Source organism: Hetaerina americana, unplaced genomic scaffold, assembly GCF_022747635.1.
Source record: "Hetaerina americana unplaced genomic scaffold, ioHetAmer1.1.p SCAF_12, whole genome shotgun sequence".
Classification (NCBI taxonomy): Eukaryota; Metazoa; Arthropoda; class Insecta; order Odonata; family Calopterygidae; genus Hetaerina; species Hetaerina americana.
This window is the reverse complement of record NW_027286292.1, coordinates 8102037-8119005: the sequence shown is the minus strand read 5'-3', so window position 1 is coordinate 8119005 and position 16969 is coordinate 8102037.

Below are 16969 nucleotides of genomic sequence, written 5' to 3'. Positions count from 1 at the left end.
AGCTAACTCTAGAAATATTATAACTGGATACATCAGCCTTTCACCCATTTCTTCAACCGATACCGCGACAGGTCTTCCCTAGAGAGTTCCTGCCATGGGTTTTTTCTCATCAGTCTGGTTTCCTCTCAAAGGTTTGCTTATGCAAGCATAGGCATGCAAAGTTCTACGTTCCATCTCTTATAGTGTGTGTTTGTGTGTGTGTATTTGTAAATTAATTGAATATCCTGAGCATGGAATGAATATTTCTCCTTGGATTCTCAAAATATATGATCCTTGCTCTATTCAACCTGCATACCTGTAGACCGAATGAGGGCCCAGGAAAATTTCAAACTGTGGCTTATTCATCACTAAACATCAATTTTCGGAAAATTCCTATGTGACCATTCCTAGCACACTCCTTAAAATTAACTTTCATAGTGCCTACCGAACACGTTACGGACGCGACCCAATTCATTACCCTCCGTATTCATCAGTGTGGGACTAACAAATAACGCAGTAGCACGGCTCGGTGACCGACTCTGTCAAGACCTCCATTGAAGAAATTTCGCGTGCCGTTCCGCGAGCATCGGCATCGCATTCTCCGGCCACTACGGATGAATAAATTACTCTCAGCGACTCTCGAGACATATCTTACCAAGGAGTGAAAGAGAGCAGTTGACCGTTTGTCCCTCGGTTGAAAGTAGTGGTAGTCCTGAGAGGTCAGAAATCAGGGTGCTGATAGTTCCTAATCCAGATAATTCAATTTTAGACACCCGGCTGCATCCAAGCTGGGCTGAAGGTAATGCTGGGCACCAGAGGATACCTCGGAAACTTCAATTACAGGGGTCCCCCGTCATCCATAGGGAACTTCCGGGACTTGACACGAGTTGTACTTCATTCTCGCCCATCAAGCCAAGTCGAAGGTCGTGTTTTGATTTAATATCTCGATTTCAGCTCCGTCCCTACCTACCCACTACTCTCGGGGTTTTTGTCGCATCCTACCTTTGATTTAACGCGATGGCATTCCTCCGATTATGCATGGAGCTCACTGGGCATCAAGCACTCTCACTTCCTGAAGCCTGACGGAAATCAGCGTCACGCTTAGAATTGAGTAAAGCCTGCAGTCCCTATGCTGGCTGGCATTCGGTGGCTGGATGGCACTCGGACTGAGTTATTTTTACGCCGCATTTCGAGACGTCTGAGTGCCCGGTAGTCATTAAAGACCAGTCTATGGAACGATTTAAAGTTTTCTCTTTTCTTGGAACGCCGTTGAAAAATAGTTCGTCTCGCGCCAAAGATTTTGCAGAAAACCTCGCCCGAAAATCAGAATTTCTTTAAAAACCATCCGAGTAGGTGCCCGCGCGGCAGCACCTTCCCCCTTGACCTCCTTGCCCCTTTCTCACACTTCCCCAAACACCTCCCTGCCGTCCCTCTCTCCCTCCCCTCACACCCAGCCTTTGTGTCCCTCCCGCATGAATTCTTTACTTGAAAAATTCCGGCTCATTTGTTCGAGAGAGTGCTGCAGATCATATACGGCCGTGAAGGGAGCGACATTGAAGAGGTTCTGAGATTCTAGTCGTAGATAATGTGTAATGGAGAAAAACTATTAATTCTGACCCAGGTTGTGCCCCACGGGGGCCCGTCAGATGGGTAAAAAAAATGTGATATACGACGTAGTGTTCTAGCACTAAGAGCATGCTGAAGGGGACTTGATTGCTCTTTATCGTAATTGAATGCATTGCTGCTAGTTTCTTGACGCGGGAGAAAAAATTATGCCCTCATATTGTGGCCATTATCTCAGAATACATGGGTGTCATGTCCGGAGACTTTCAGACCTGATAACATGCCCAAAAAACTTCTTATCGATCCGTTTCGCCCAAATACCTCGATAGTTGATGTGAAGGTCGAGCGTTCGAATGCCGCGTCTTTTATAAAACCCCTTTTGACCTCAAATTCGTAATTCTCACTATAGTTGAAAATCGGACACAAAAGAGAATCATCTTATTTTCAAGTGCGAAACGCTCAGCTTTTTTCTCATCCAAGTATAACCTTTAAAATAGTACGAGACAGAAAATAAAACTCAGAATTGCATAATATTTCACTATTTGGCTCCATTCAAGCTTACGGCAATTAATCGTGCATGCATGTATGCGCACGCAAACTCGCATTTGTTTATATATATATATATATATATATATATATATATATATATATATATATATATATATAATGTGTGTGTGTGTGTGTAAATGTATATTTATTTTTAGTATATTATAATGCACTGATAGCTGGTTGAAAAAACACCCCCAGCTGCATGCTCTTGCGTCGGCTTGCGGGTTGATTTGTAAATGTTGATGAAGATTAAGTATTTTGAAAGTTTAATGCGGATGGTTTATCCTGTTCGATATTAAGTCTCTATATCCGAGGGTTAACTTGTTTTGAAGAGAAGCCCGTGTGCAGTGTATCTCGAAAAAATTTGATGAGTATAAACTATCCGAATTATCACGTACGTTTTATACTCAGGCTACGCACCTCTCACCTGGTATCTTCTATCTTGTAGCGTAATCTTGAGTCTATTGTAGTGAATGACAGTCAGTTTCATTTTTCAGAATATTTTCAGCGGTTAACGACAAGTTCATGAGAGAGCAAAGGTTTTTTATAACTCGTTTAAGCTACTCAAAAACGTCTGGTTGTTACGGAAAGAAAATTTCAGCACTTGATCTTTTATACTCGTATTTAACGCAACTGAATCTGGATATTCATGAAATTGCGACTGTGATTTACAGGGTTGCACTCGAATATTCAAGCAGGAGTGTCCTTTGTCTTGTGGCTTCCCTCATAAATGTGCTCATAAAGTAGTTATCTTCATTGTTATCAAGGTAAGACCTCCATCATACGGTTCGTGAGTTCTCGGCTCCTTGATATCACCTCTCCCTACCAATAATAAAACTAAAACTATGAGGAAATTTAGGCTCGGAGCACGTTCTTACTGCACGGTGGAGATAAGGGTTATAAGATTAAAATCTTTTATATTGAGCTGGGAAGCCCCTAGCGAGGATTTGCCGTGCCGATATCGTCTTACGGCAATTTTGTCTTCGGGAAATGACTTCGACGTTTGATGGGCGAGACTGAGGGAAGAGGGGGCACCTGAAACAAAATTCCATCCAATCGGAAAGTGAAATGACGGGGACCGCCCGTGAGGAAATCCTCAAGATCGCTCCTCATCTTTCGCGAACTTTCCTAACAAGTGAACCAATTGATCGATTTAGGCTATCGTTGATCAGGGATACGAGCACACACCATGCTTAGTAAAAGCTTGTTCCAAGTTTATAAGTTATAACGTCTATTAAAGGGCAAATTTCACGTGAGTAAACGTCATCGGGATTGATTTAGTGCGTTTGTTGGGTCACACATGGCCAAAAAAACAGCTATCGCCGTTTGTCGCCGATTTCTTGCGTGTACTCTCGTCGAATGTGTTTAATTTGTAGTTCCCGTGCCAATCCTGAACGAACTTTTAAAACATAATATTTTTAAACAGGGCGGGTTCATAAGGTATTTAAAATTTATAATGAAGGGCGGGCGGCGGTTTCTCAGGCTGGGTTCGGAGGGAGGGGAGTCTAAGGAAAGGCTAAGGGCATGTGGCAGTCGCCCACCAGCCTTTGCGGAGTGCAGATCGTTCATTTAAGAAACGGAGCGTAACTTGGATACGAACGTAACCACGTAACGCTCCGTTATGAATCAGTTATTTGAACAGCGTTGCGCAAACTAATTTTGCATGAAACTGGGCAAAACCGGGCATAGCATGCTCAAGGCAGCTTATGGTGATAGCGCGATGGGTAGATCGGGTGTTATTGAGTGGCACAAGTTGGTTCGGCAAGGAAGAGATGCTGTTGAAGACGCCGAACATTCCGGACGCCCTTCGACCTCATAAAGGGACGAAAATATTCGACGACTCAAATATTGCTATGAATAAAACTCGTTGCTGCTACTTTAGGGACAGACCTTGTGCGTGTGTGGGTTTGTGTGTGTAAACCCACACACACTCATGCAAGCAAACAGCAATCTCTAATTATAGTAATACTATATATGTATGTTAATATATATTTTGTTAGGAAAAGAACCGATTTTCATTATTTGAATGGGCAAATATTGAAAAGCATATTTTTCGTCGTCATTTCCTCTCTCTTGTGCCACTCGTATCGACGACCGCTAGCGACTCGCGACCCGTGCTTATTCACCACTCTGTCCCAACATGTATCGACAGTTTCCTCCTTTCCTTTTGCTTCAACTGGACCTTTTTGTCGTAAAATATGTGATAGGCACGCGCAAATTTCTTAGTGGAAATGACAGACCCACTCTTCCAAATATCTCTCCTTCGGAAATCCAAATGTCTTTTTTTGAGGGAAAATTCGGGAGGATATTGTTCAGTCCGGGGTTCCTCGTGACGGAAGTCCACGTGTGACTGTTTGAGACAGGTTTTCTCATCTGGCCCGTACTCTCCTCTCTGTTGGGTGTTGGAATACTTGAGCAATAGGAAAATTAAATGATTCTCCCACCTAACTACCCTTACCTCCTCGGAATGAAAGGAGTTACAAAACTGGGGTTTGGTTTCAAATGAAATATGCTTCATTAGTTTGTCAGTAGCAACGCCAAACGCGTAAGTTATTTAATGATCTTTTTTTTTATAATAATCTACCAGGATAGAGTAGGAGATTTCAAAGTATCCGGGCACTCCGTAGTGCTTCTCTTGAAAACCATTCCTAAACGATACTGAGTACTCGTAATACAATTCATTATAACGCGGGCTTTCACTCTGCATGCTTTGTGCCGCTACTTCTTTGTTTGTTTTTGTCCATTTTTGAGCGTTCAACCTTCTCCATACATCTCAAAAGCGTACTGGTATTTTTACAATTGTATCATCCAAACATAATGATAAAAGCATAATTTAGATTATCGTAGGTGGCACGTGAAAATCATATTGAACATTGAAATTGCAATAACGTTCAAGCAAAACAAAATTCGGGTAATTTATGTGCCTCGAACGCTCATTATAACAATTGAATAAAAAAATTAGTTGGCTGATGCCGACTGTGGATTCTAGTGTACCCATAATATTAATAATCCTGTTTACCCGGGGTTATAGCTGTGCGGTTAGTAGAGTGCTAGGTCATTGACCATCTGGGCACCCTCAGCTTTTATCCAAGCTGCATGATTTTTCAGGTACCTCATCTTCCTCAAAAACCACATTCGATACAGGGAATGGAACTGCCCCTTTCCCTTTATTCTTAATATGCGAATTTCAAACGACGCATAGGTCTGATTAGTGCAGGCTGAGCTTCTCCCTCACTCGTCAAAACAATATTTAGGTTGATAACTGTGCTTTCTATTCAAATTTCCTCCAACTCCAATTGACGCAGTTCCCCATCCCTGATGTGAAATGAAGATCTTCACTCTTGGGGCTAAAATGTCATCCACGGAACCTTCATTTGGCGAAGTGATATAATTTAAAATTAATGCTTCGCACCAAATTAACTTTACACCATCCAAATAATAGGAATATCACATTGAAAGGATCACTCGCCTATTTCTCTATCTCAATTAATATACAATGGAGTAAAATGTCGCGGTTGCTAAAATCGAGCGGCCCTAGTTCGAACCCCAGTGTAGGCAAATAGTTATTTCCACTGTTAAATTGCCTGCACTTGTGTGCTCAGAAGCGGGTGACTGCGTTACCACTGCGGCATTTCTCGCTGTAGCCTTTGGCGCAGTTTGTTACAGGAGAGAGGGGGGACGAGAGGGAGGGCTAGGAAATAGAAGCGTGACAACATTTCATTGAGGAGGGGTCGAATTATCCGAAATCTTACATTTTCCAAATGTCCTTAATTTTCAACAACTGCATTCTCATGCATTGGCGGTATGATAATTTTGGGATAAATCTCTACGTTGTGCTTATAAGAAAAGGCGAGATTGTGAAGATGAAAATAAAAGTTGGAAACCGAGGCAGCTATTTGAGGAGCGAGACGTCAGTGGGAGTGCCACGGTGGCCTAGCATGTCATCCGTGGAGGGGTTGCGGGGCTCACGACGGAGAAAATGGACGTGATGTCATTTAAGCACGAATATTTTTTCCCAAAGCCGGATCGTCGAATATGAAATAGGTTTCGCGGGAGATGGTCCCACGTCTTCTCCTTTTCAACCATTTCTGCGAGGGGAACTGTCGTAGGAATCATTAAATTTTCGTCGCCATCGCTTGTCCGGTCCGTCCGAAGAGATCGAACTGATGAGGTGAATTCTAATCGCGAGGTTGCAGGATCGGAACACTGGACAGATCCCTCCCTCAGCTTTCGGATTCTGGGTCATCAGTCTTCTTTTATTTTTTGGTTGACGTATTCTACGCCAACGTAATCCTATCCTTAAATTTGCGCATTCCTTTCAACTTTTTCCTTTCAGAATGTGCATCCACCCAAGCCAAGAGTTTTTTTAAATGTTTGCCATAAGAATGGGGAAGCAGTCTCATATTTTTTTGTGCCTGGGGTGGAAACATGTTCCTGTTTAAGATCGTCGAAGCGCGCAGAATTCACTCGAGTTTCTCCGTCGCGGCTACTACGCTGCGAAATATTCCGCGATTCACTTCATCAAATCCAAGCCGTTCCCACCCACCCCCTGGGACCTCCCATTACATATGTTTCTGTATCCACATCTATCCCAAGGAGCCTTTGTCGATATTATTTCTTTTTTCTCCGCCTCTCCCCCTCCCGCGGTCGCTGCAAATACGGTCGCGGGTTGTGTGTGTGGGTTTGTGTGCGTGGCGAGAGCAGCGCTCGGCAGAACGACGGCCGCCGGGGAACCCGCCCGCACTCCATTCCACATGCCCCGAGCTCGAGGGCCCTCCCAGGCCACTCTTCCGCCCCGCATCTTCCTCAAAGATGGGAAACCGAATCGATTTCATCAATAGCCAAAACTGCATCGACATAGTAGAACACTGTGGGCATTATGATTCGATATTGGTAAAAAAACGTTTCGTTGCAATGATGTGGCGAATCAAATAACGCAGTGGATCAATTGCCAACATGAAATTCGCCAGCTTGTTGTTTTCATGAACCCTCTGTTCCTGTTGTCGAGGGTTGCCATTTATATTTTCAGTCTAATAATGGAAAGACAGTAAATTATTGTTGAAAATGGCTTTATTGTTTTTCGAAGTATTCTCCATGATAATCAATACATTTTGCATGTAATCGAACCAATTTTTGTAACACTTTTTCCACTCCGATTGAGGTACCTCCAAAACATGGTTTTTGAATGCATCAACGCCTTCTTCGGGCGCCGAAAAACGTTGGCCACGCAATTTTTTCTCCATATACGGGAATAAAAAGAAGTCATTTGGTGCTAAATCAGGGCTGTACGGAGGATGGCCCATCTTTTGGCCTGTTAAATAGGTAGTTATTTTAGTCGAGAGCTTGCATTGTCATGATGAAGAATGATCCTTCGTTGCCGCTTCTTTTTCCGTAATTCATCAACCACTCATGGCAAACAAATGCTCGTGTACCATTCAATGTACCAATGCTTGTAGAGATTGTCCACAAAAAAATATTTAAATTACAATAGTAATGCGTATTTTCAAGTCATTTCGATTGTTTTAATACATAATAACTGCATTTCTTTATTGAAATATATTATGGTTTTAGCAATACTAACATTCACCGAATTATTAGCAGCCGTATGCGTAGTGCAGTGAAACCCGTTGTACCGTTTAAATGTCTCTGGGATAGTGTCAAGGGTTGTATTCCTTCATATGTATTTCATTTGCTTTTGATTTATTGCCCGATCGCCAGTTATCGTTTAACCGGTAAAGCGTAAAACCGGACGTAACATTATCCGCTATTCCAGCATATTGATTTTTTTATAGATCTGAGCCGTAAATGAAATGCCGACACATAATTATCGATGTCTACGATCAACTGGAAACATTCGATGCGATATCTATCAGATAATTATCGGGAGGGAATTATTGGCACGGGCTCAGGTCGTTGAATATTATTAAGCCGTTGTTTTCCTTTACCCTTTCCAGTTGCTTGTATCTGTTGAGTCGCGGCCGCGAGAGATATGGTCTCGGCGGAATCCGCCGTTATCCGCGCTCCCCTTTCACTTCCCCCTCCGCCACACCGCCCTCCCTCCTTCCACCCTTACCAACCTTCCACTCCCCCACTGCAGGCGTCCAGCCAGGAGTACGTAAGTTGCCCATTTCGTCGATTCACGCCACTCCCCTCCCACTAAGTGAGGTGACCGATACAGCGAGGGGATGAGTTGCGGGTCATTTCACGGTTCAGGTGGCTTGACATTCCTCTCAGCGAGCATCCGTTTAAGGAAGTGGCGGGCGGGTTCAGCGTGGATGGCCCAGCGCTGGCGAAATATTCAAACGTAATATCTCCTCTACGTGAAAACTTAATTACCCAAAAAAGAATGGGGCGAGGGAATAAACAGAAAGACAAAAGCGATTGATTGATTGGTGTTTATCTCAAGAGACGAATTCCCCACAGGTTTCAAGAAATATTAACTGACAAAGAGAAGTGTGGTTTTAGGTAACCTATATTAGAGACTCGTGAATTTGAAGAGCATATGAGCAGTATTATTTCACGAATAGGAAGGCTGGGAAGGAAAAAAAATTATTCAAAATTGTAAACCGAGATTTCAGAGCAGTATCGTTAGTGTCAGAAGCCTTGAGAACTATATGCTGGTGTTTCATACTCCATCATTACTTTTCGATGAAACGTTTACCCGGAAAAGAGGAGTTTCGTAAACGAATCCTTTCCAGGAGCCATCTCGACGCCATCCTCCCAATTAGCACTGCTGTTGGTCGGAGCGTAGTAATGTGCTTGGGGGATTTGGACACGGTAACGGTGGCATCGGTAGCTGTCGAGGACGATGTACGTGCATATTTTATTTTAATTCATCCCCTTTTAGTAAAATCCAGACCGGATGACAAAAATGACGCGAGCGAATAAACGTCCTAAGGCATTTAAACCGTTCACGATATTCGAATCCCTTTAATGCTGCGCCGGCTACCCCACGCAAACTTGAGTCCTCAGGATTTCGGGAGTATCACACAGTGTGATCGACGGGGGAGGTATTATTTTGCTGGTAATAATTGATTTTAACTTACGAACAGGACTCTCCGCCAGGTGTCGCAAATTTAATATTGGGTATATCTCCAAATATACGTAAATAAACAGGAACTTTGATATTTCTCGCTCCTGGGAACCCGTAGTCTGGGCAAGGAAAAGAGTATCCCCTCCGTTCCGTTGCTTACTTAATGAAATTTGCTCTCCTAAGTGGTTTGTGCTTAATAAGCTCCTTCGCCTTCCTCGACCTCCGGTGAAGATTTTGTGGTTTAGTTTGACAGAGGCATGGTTAAAAGTCATAGGCCCGTTCTAATTAGATTAATTAATTAATCTTAATTAGAGGATCAGATGTGTTTACCATTTAAGATTCAATCCGTCAAAGTTCTGCAATGGAAATGCTCTTCACGCGGTGAAGAGCATTTCCCAATTAGGAATGTGATTATATGGGAATGAAGGGATCGTAATGATGCGGTGACTAGCCTACTGGCTTCCTGCCTGGAGGGCCCAGGTTCGAATTCTGAAGGTTGATATTTTACAGTGGTATCCCGATCCCTACTTGAGGTGATTTTCGGAGAGCACTTAGAGTGAGTACGCCGTCCGTCGGATGGTACTTCAAACTTCGTATCCCTTGGCGCCTTTTGTTAACATTAGACTGATGTCGACGCCGGGATTCTCTCCACTCTTCATATTTTCCTGTCCATCCTTAATGGCGCAAATTAATTCAGCTATCGATCGCCTCCTCTAAACCTACGACTACTTCGTATATAGGAAAGAAAACCTCACAGAAATCTCGTCCTGGTAGACGGCATAGGAAGCCAGTACACCAATCCATTTTAATTTTCAGGATAATGGCATAGAGATATTCTATCGGTGTCTGGCGTTACAGGTTAGCTTAAAACACTGTATTAAAAGTGTAAACTTTGGCGGTCAGTTCACACGTTGTAGACGTTTATATATATAAACCGTAATCAACCCGAAGGTCGGTTCACCCAGTACTAGGCCCTATACGGCGTGTGAAATTCACATATCAGGGTAGGGGGGCCAGTTCCTTTCCCTGTGCCGGTTATGGTTACCCAGGAAGATCTGGTACCCGAAAAATCGCATAGCTTGGATGGAGCTGCAGGTGCCCAGAGACTTTTCCGGTAATCGAACCCGGGATCCTCCGGTCTGGATTCCATCGCTCTAACCCTGGACTACCGCGACACACACACACACACACATACATACATACATATATATATATATATATATATATATATATATATATATATATATATATATATGTTAGACCTTCCCCAGGACTACAACCTTGACGAGGTGGAAATGCTTGCGCGTTCCGATGACCCCGAGAGCTGTGCTGGCGGGAGTAATAATAATTGCTCCTGGTAAGGTCACCCATACCTATAGGCCGAAGGTTAGGAGCCAGACGACAGGTAGTCCACGCAGCTGTTCCTCAGTGAGGTGGCTGAAATGGCGTCTGACCCCAGAGGGGCGGGCAGTAAGTGATTGTGTCACGTTAAAAACACTATTGAGGAAGGCAACGGGAAACCACCTCAATTATCATTCCCAAGATTAACATGATGGACTATACAGAGATTTTGAGTCCTGGCAACTACGGGGCTCGGCCCAATCGGCCGTGTGTCGTGCCCGGTAACGAGGGAAGCAAGGCTTCCACGGTCATCATCCCATTAAACACTTGCAACGCTAAACCAGGAGCAGCAGGACAGAAGACGCTGGAGAAGAAGACCAAATTATTTAGAATACGAACGTGGAATGTTAGGACAATGATGACAGGGAAATTGGAGAATGTTAAGCGAGAGATGGAAAGGGGAAGTATACATATTTTAGGTCTGTGCGAGGTGAGATGGAAGGATAGCGGGGATTACTGGAGTGATCAGTACAGAATAATATACAGTGGCAGGGACGAGAGCCAACGAGGGGTTGCCATAGTATTAAATGAAGAGGTAGGAAGAAGCGTAGTCAACATAGAGCAGTTAACGGATAGATTATTACTAGTAGAGATAAAAGCAGAACCGACGAACTTGGATATTATTCAGGTATACATGCCACCGGGCAACCATAACGAAGAAGAGGTCGATAGGATATACGATCAGTTAGAGGACATAATCGCGTGTGTTCCGGCAGGGAAACATTTTATAGTGATGGGGGATTGGAATGCGACGGTAGGCGAAGAAAGATATGGTGATGAGGTGGGGGACTACGGTTTAGGCACGAGGAATGACCGCGGGGAGAAAGCAGTTGAGTTCTGCAGGAGACAGGGGCTAGTCATCACCAACACTTGGTTTAGACACCACAAAAGACGCAGGTATACATGTAAAATGCCAGGTGACTCAGAAAGGTATCAGCTAGATTATATTTTTGTTAGACACAGGTTTAGGAACAGTGTGATAAATTCGCACAGCTTCCCGGGAGCGGATGCGGACTCTGACCACAATTTAGTTGTTATGAAATGTAGCATCCTTTTCAAAAAGATAAGGCAGGGGCGGCGGGTTAGAAAATGGAACGTGGAAGCATTAAATGGATTAAAAAGAAAGGAGTACCAATAAGCTGTGGAGGAAATTATGGAGGATGGTGAAGGGCTAAGTACTATCAAAGAAAAATGGGAAAGTATCAAGAAAGGGTTATCTAAAGCCGCAAAAGACACTATTGGAACCGTTAACGCGAAAAGGACTAGGAAACCATGGATCACGGATGATTCCAAAGATGGACGAGAGGAAAAAATGGAAGAATGTAAATACAGAGATAGGCAAAATGAAGTATAAAAAGTTAAACAAAAAATTTAGGCGGGCAACAAATAGGGCAAGGGAAGTATGGTGGAAGACGCGGTGTGAGGATATGGAAAGTTTGCAGAGGAAGGGTGAAGTTGGTACGCTGTACAGCAAAGTTAAATCTTTATCGGGAAGTAAGAAAGGAAGATCTATGCTAACAGATAGAGATAAGGCGGGTAAGATAATAGTTGACACAGGAAAGATCCAAGAGAGATGGAAGGAATATACAGTAGTAGAGAAGAACTATAGAGAAGAACTGTATAGTAAAGAATGTGTCATACTGCTCAGGTGCGAGTGGGGAACGGGGAGTCCGGATGGGCAGTGTTAGGAAGAGGTGTAAGGCAGGGTTGCCCATTATCACTGTTGCTGTTCAACCTGTATGTAGAGGAAATGATTAAAGAGGCTTGGGAAGAACTGGAAGTAGGAATGAAAGTGGGCGGGGAATTCGTAAAATCAGTTAGGTTCGCAGATGACCCAGCTTTTGTTTGTCCGTCAGCCAAGGGGTTGCAAGCATTGCTGAGTGAATTGGAAATTCAATGCGACAGGTATGGGATGAGAATCAATATTAATAAAACAAAGGTTATGCGATTTCCCGTTTACCGCGGCCTTTTCGAAAAAGCGCTCCTGGTCCCTTGTACCCCCATTTAACCCTCCAGCTTATTAGGAGCCACGACCGCGTTGGCCAACAAAAAACGACCCCCACCCCCCGAGCTATTTAGTGTACTCACCCGCATACAATCAACAAAAAATGGACCGGAATACTACTTTTACGTATCTCACCGCCTCTCTGCTTTTTGAGGGCGATACGCTGCCAGAGAGTCGCGTGGCTGCTTTCCACTGCATTCCCCCCCTCACCGAAGGGGCCGGAAAGTTGGCAACAAGTGGCCCGCCCTCCAACCCTCTCCTGCCGCTGTGGAGTTCTCAAGAAGGGTCGTTGGGACGGGCAGGAAAACATTTCCCCCCCTCCCTTTCTCTTGCCCTTTCCCCTGTATCACCCCACGTGCACCGCCGCTCGTAAATAGCGAACATATTTTTATTCCGCCCGAAGACGATCATGAATTCCGATGCCGTCGAAGCGCATTGAGGGGTGTGTGTGCGGGCCGGGACGTTTGCGCCCCGCACTCTCTGGAGGGTAGCGGTCTCTCCTCTCACTCCCCCCCCCCTTGGCGAATACTTTCTGGCGCCCACCGTTGTCCCAGTGTTTCGAAATAGAACCAACCAAGGGGGGTAAGGGCCTCCCACTGTTGAGACCCTCCCTCCACATCTCCCTCCCTGTAATGGAGCATCGGTATTCATATCCCTATGTTAGTAAGGTTCGCGGCTTCTTCACTTATCCACATTCTTTCCTTCTTTCTCCACTCCATCCACACGTTTCGATGGACAACTTAATCACTGAATTGTTATCGCGCCTATTTCCGGTTTTTGGAACTGATGGGAACCAGTGAATTCCTTTTATTTGAAATAAATGTTTGGGTAAGGGAGTACAAGGATTATGTATCGCATGTTGGGAAATGTGAAAATTGACTTTTTTCAAGGTTTCAAAGTTCTGCACAATTTAACATTCCATTTGAAAGGATAGTGAATTGCACTCTTCATTACATTTGTTCGCTTTTATTATCCAAGCATTACATCGTAATATAGTGGGGCACGTCAAATGAGGGGTCACACTCCCTATATGAAGATAGCTTTTCAGGACGGACTGCGGGGACCGACGGTCGACAAGAGGGACTTCAAGAGAGGAAGGATATTATTGCTATGGTTGAGATTTTATCGCACCACTCTGTTTAAAAACATGTATCGGTGACGATTATGAGTAATTACTTTCGGGTGGAATAGTCTTACGGTTTTCCATCGAGAGAGGAATGGAACTTATCATCTTGGAATGGAATTCAAAGTTACTCGTACACAATTGGGTATGCAAAGTTGTTTCTTTCAGTGACTACTTTGCAATCAATTGTATCACAATGCGTTTAAAATTAATACTTCTTTAGAAATTCATTCGCAAAAAATAATTAAATTATTTGCATAGTAAAGTTTTCTTTCTTCTTTCGTCGCAATGCATGATACTTGCTCCAATTGTTAAGTAACATGAGGGAAAAACGACACTCCCTCAGGGGTGGTGGTAGCGTAAAAATTAATAAAGTAATAATTCACGTTAGATATCATATGGAGCGTTTTTGTTAGAATTTAGAATAGATGCAATTCAACCCTGGGAAATCAGTAAAATATGGGAGTTTTATGGGATTAAAATTAATTATTTAGGTAGAAGAGGCTAAATTTGTATTATTCTCCAAATCTTACCTTTTCTACACTCTAAAGCTGATTGTTTTAGGCTTTACAAACTAAGGGAAAATACTTAGCATATGTATATGTTGAAGAATTCTGCATGTCCGGGTTTTCACCGCGTTGTTGTTTGAAGCCGACAACAGTTTCGCCGAAGTTTCATCCGGCGTCTTCAGGTCGAAGATGAGGGACTCAGATTTTGGCCGTCCTTATATAGGTGGTCCCGTCCAAGTGCTGCTCTCTGATTGGTCCTTTTTCGGAGGACTCTCTTCCACGCGTTGTGGAGATGGTAGCCTTCATCTCTATTGAAATTCGCCGGGTTTTTGGCTATCTCAATAGCTTCTCTGATTAGGCGTGGGTAATATCTACTTTCTTTACTTATGATTGTAGCGTCATGGAATAGAATATCATGGCCGGGTTCACTCCATTTATGCTCGGAGATCTCGAGGCAACACCCAGTTGATGGTCCTGAAAAGGGCCGTGCGGTTGTTAACCTAACGAATCTGACCTTAGATGACGCTTGCACTGCGGTCCTATCCAAGGGCCCAAACTTCGCCATTGCTCCTACCGTGATACCGAGGGAGAAGATTATAACTGGGATCGAGTCGGCCATCCGAAAGCTTCCCAAGGGAGACGCTGATGAGATAAGGGAAGAAGTAGCACTCATTCTACGCAACGCTAGACCACCTAAGTCTAATATCACAACTGCCGAAAGACGAGCTCTGAGGAACCTGCAAGAAAATGAGAGCATTCTCATAATACCTGCAGACAAAGGGAATGCAACTGTGGTAATCAACAAAGAGGACTACCGGAGCAAAATTACGGAACTTCTCCAAGACGGGACGTATAAGAAACTCAAGACCGACCCGACAGCAAAAATAGAGCGAAACACCAGAGCTCTAATAAAGAAATCCCTCATTCCGATGGAAGAACAACGTGGACTATTTTCTTCGGCTCCCAAACCACCCAGATTATACGGACTGCCGAAAATACATAAGGAGGGGATACCACTCCGACCTATAGTCAGCCAGATCGATGCTCCAACATACGGACTGGCGAAATACCTGGCCCAATCTCTACAGTTCTACGTCGGAAAAACATCGTCATTCGTGAAAAACTCCGGGCATTTCATCGACATCCTGAAAAAGATCACAATGGACAGCAACGAATTATTGGTGAGCTTCGATGTTGTTTCACTGTTCACTAACATCCCGATTAAGGAATCGGTGGAGATCATCAGAGGCCTAACCACCAACGGCATTCCGGAAGACTTCCCCACACTGGTGGAGCATTGCCTCACGAATGCTTATTTTTTGTGGAACGAAGAATTCTACGAGCAGACAGAGGGTGCAGCCATGGGTTCGCCGCTGTCTCCGGTAGTGGCTAACCTGTTCATGGAGCATTTTGAAGAAAAGATCCTTAATCAGTACGAGAAAAAACCTAGGATGTGGTTAAGATATGTGGATGATACTTTCGTCATCTGGCAGCACGGCGCAACAGAACTTCAGAAATTTCTTCAATTTCTCAACTCACAACATCATTCCATCAAATTTACGATGGAAGTAGAAAAGGACAACCAACTACCTTTCCTGGACGTCTTAGTCAAAAAGAAGAGTTGTGGGAAGCTGGGACATGCTGTTTACAGAAAGAAGACGCACACCGACCGTTATCTAAACGCAACCTCTCACCACCATCCGCTCCAAAAGACATCTTTGGTGGACACACTAGTTCACAGAGCGTATGAAATCTCTGACGCCGATTCTTTGCTGACTGAAAAGAAACATCTCCTGAGAGCGCTAAAACAAAACGGCTATCGGAACGATATGGTCCTAAAAAGGACCGCCAGGGAAGAAAGGCGAAGACGAGATTCTGACAAGTCAATCAAGCAGACGGAACCGGACCCAAAGGCATACGCGACTATCCCCTTCGTATCCGGAACATCCGAGAAGATAGCCAGAATCCTTAAAAAGCACGACGTGGTGACAAGATTCAACTGCACCAAGAAAATAGCGGACGCGCTCCCCGGACCGAAGGACAAAATCTCGAAAGACCTATACGAAGGGGTCTATCAAGTACCGTGTTCATGTGGGAAAGCCTACATCGGGGAAACATGCCGAGCTATGAAAGTTCGGATGAAAGAACACCTCCGGGCTACTACGAACAAACAGTTTCACCTCTCGGCCATCTCCGAGCATAAATGGAGTGAACCCGGCCATGATATTCTATTCCATGACGCTACAATCATAAGTAAAGAAAGTAGATATTACCCACGCCTAATCAGAGAAGCTATTGAGATAGCCAAAAACCCGGCGAATTTCAATAGAGATGAAGGCTACCATCTCCACAACGCGTGGAAGAGAGTCCTCCGAAAAAGGACCAATCAGAGAGCAGCACTTGGACGGGACCACCTATATAAGGACGGCCAAAATCTGAGTCCCTCATCTTCGACCTGAAGACGCCGGATGAAACTTCGGCGAAACTGTTGTCGGCTTCAAACAACAACGCGGTGAAAACCCGGACATGCAGAATTCTTCAAGCCACCGCCGCGAAAATCTACGCAGCCATATACTTCGCCTCTACGGGGAGGGAACTCACAGGAAGATAAGGAGATTTGAGAAGTTGCGGAAGAAGAAAGGAAGACTCCTGTCTTCCTTGGCCTTCCTCCAACGCTGCAGGGACACGGATACACTGCCCACCTGTGTTGAAGTGAAACACCACCTAAGAACCAAGGCAGCAAAAAGAATTTTTCGTCGCACTAGTGAGGCCTTACTTCGAGAGCGGGTGCACCACACACGCCTTGC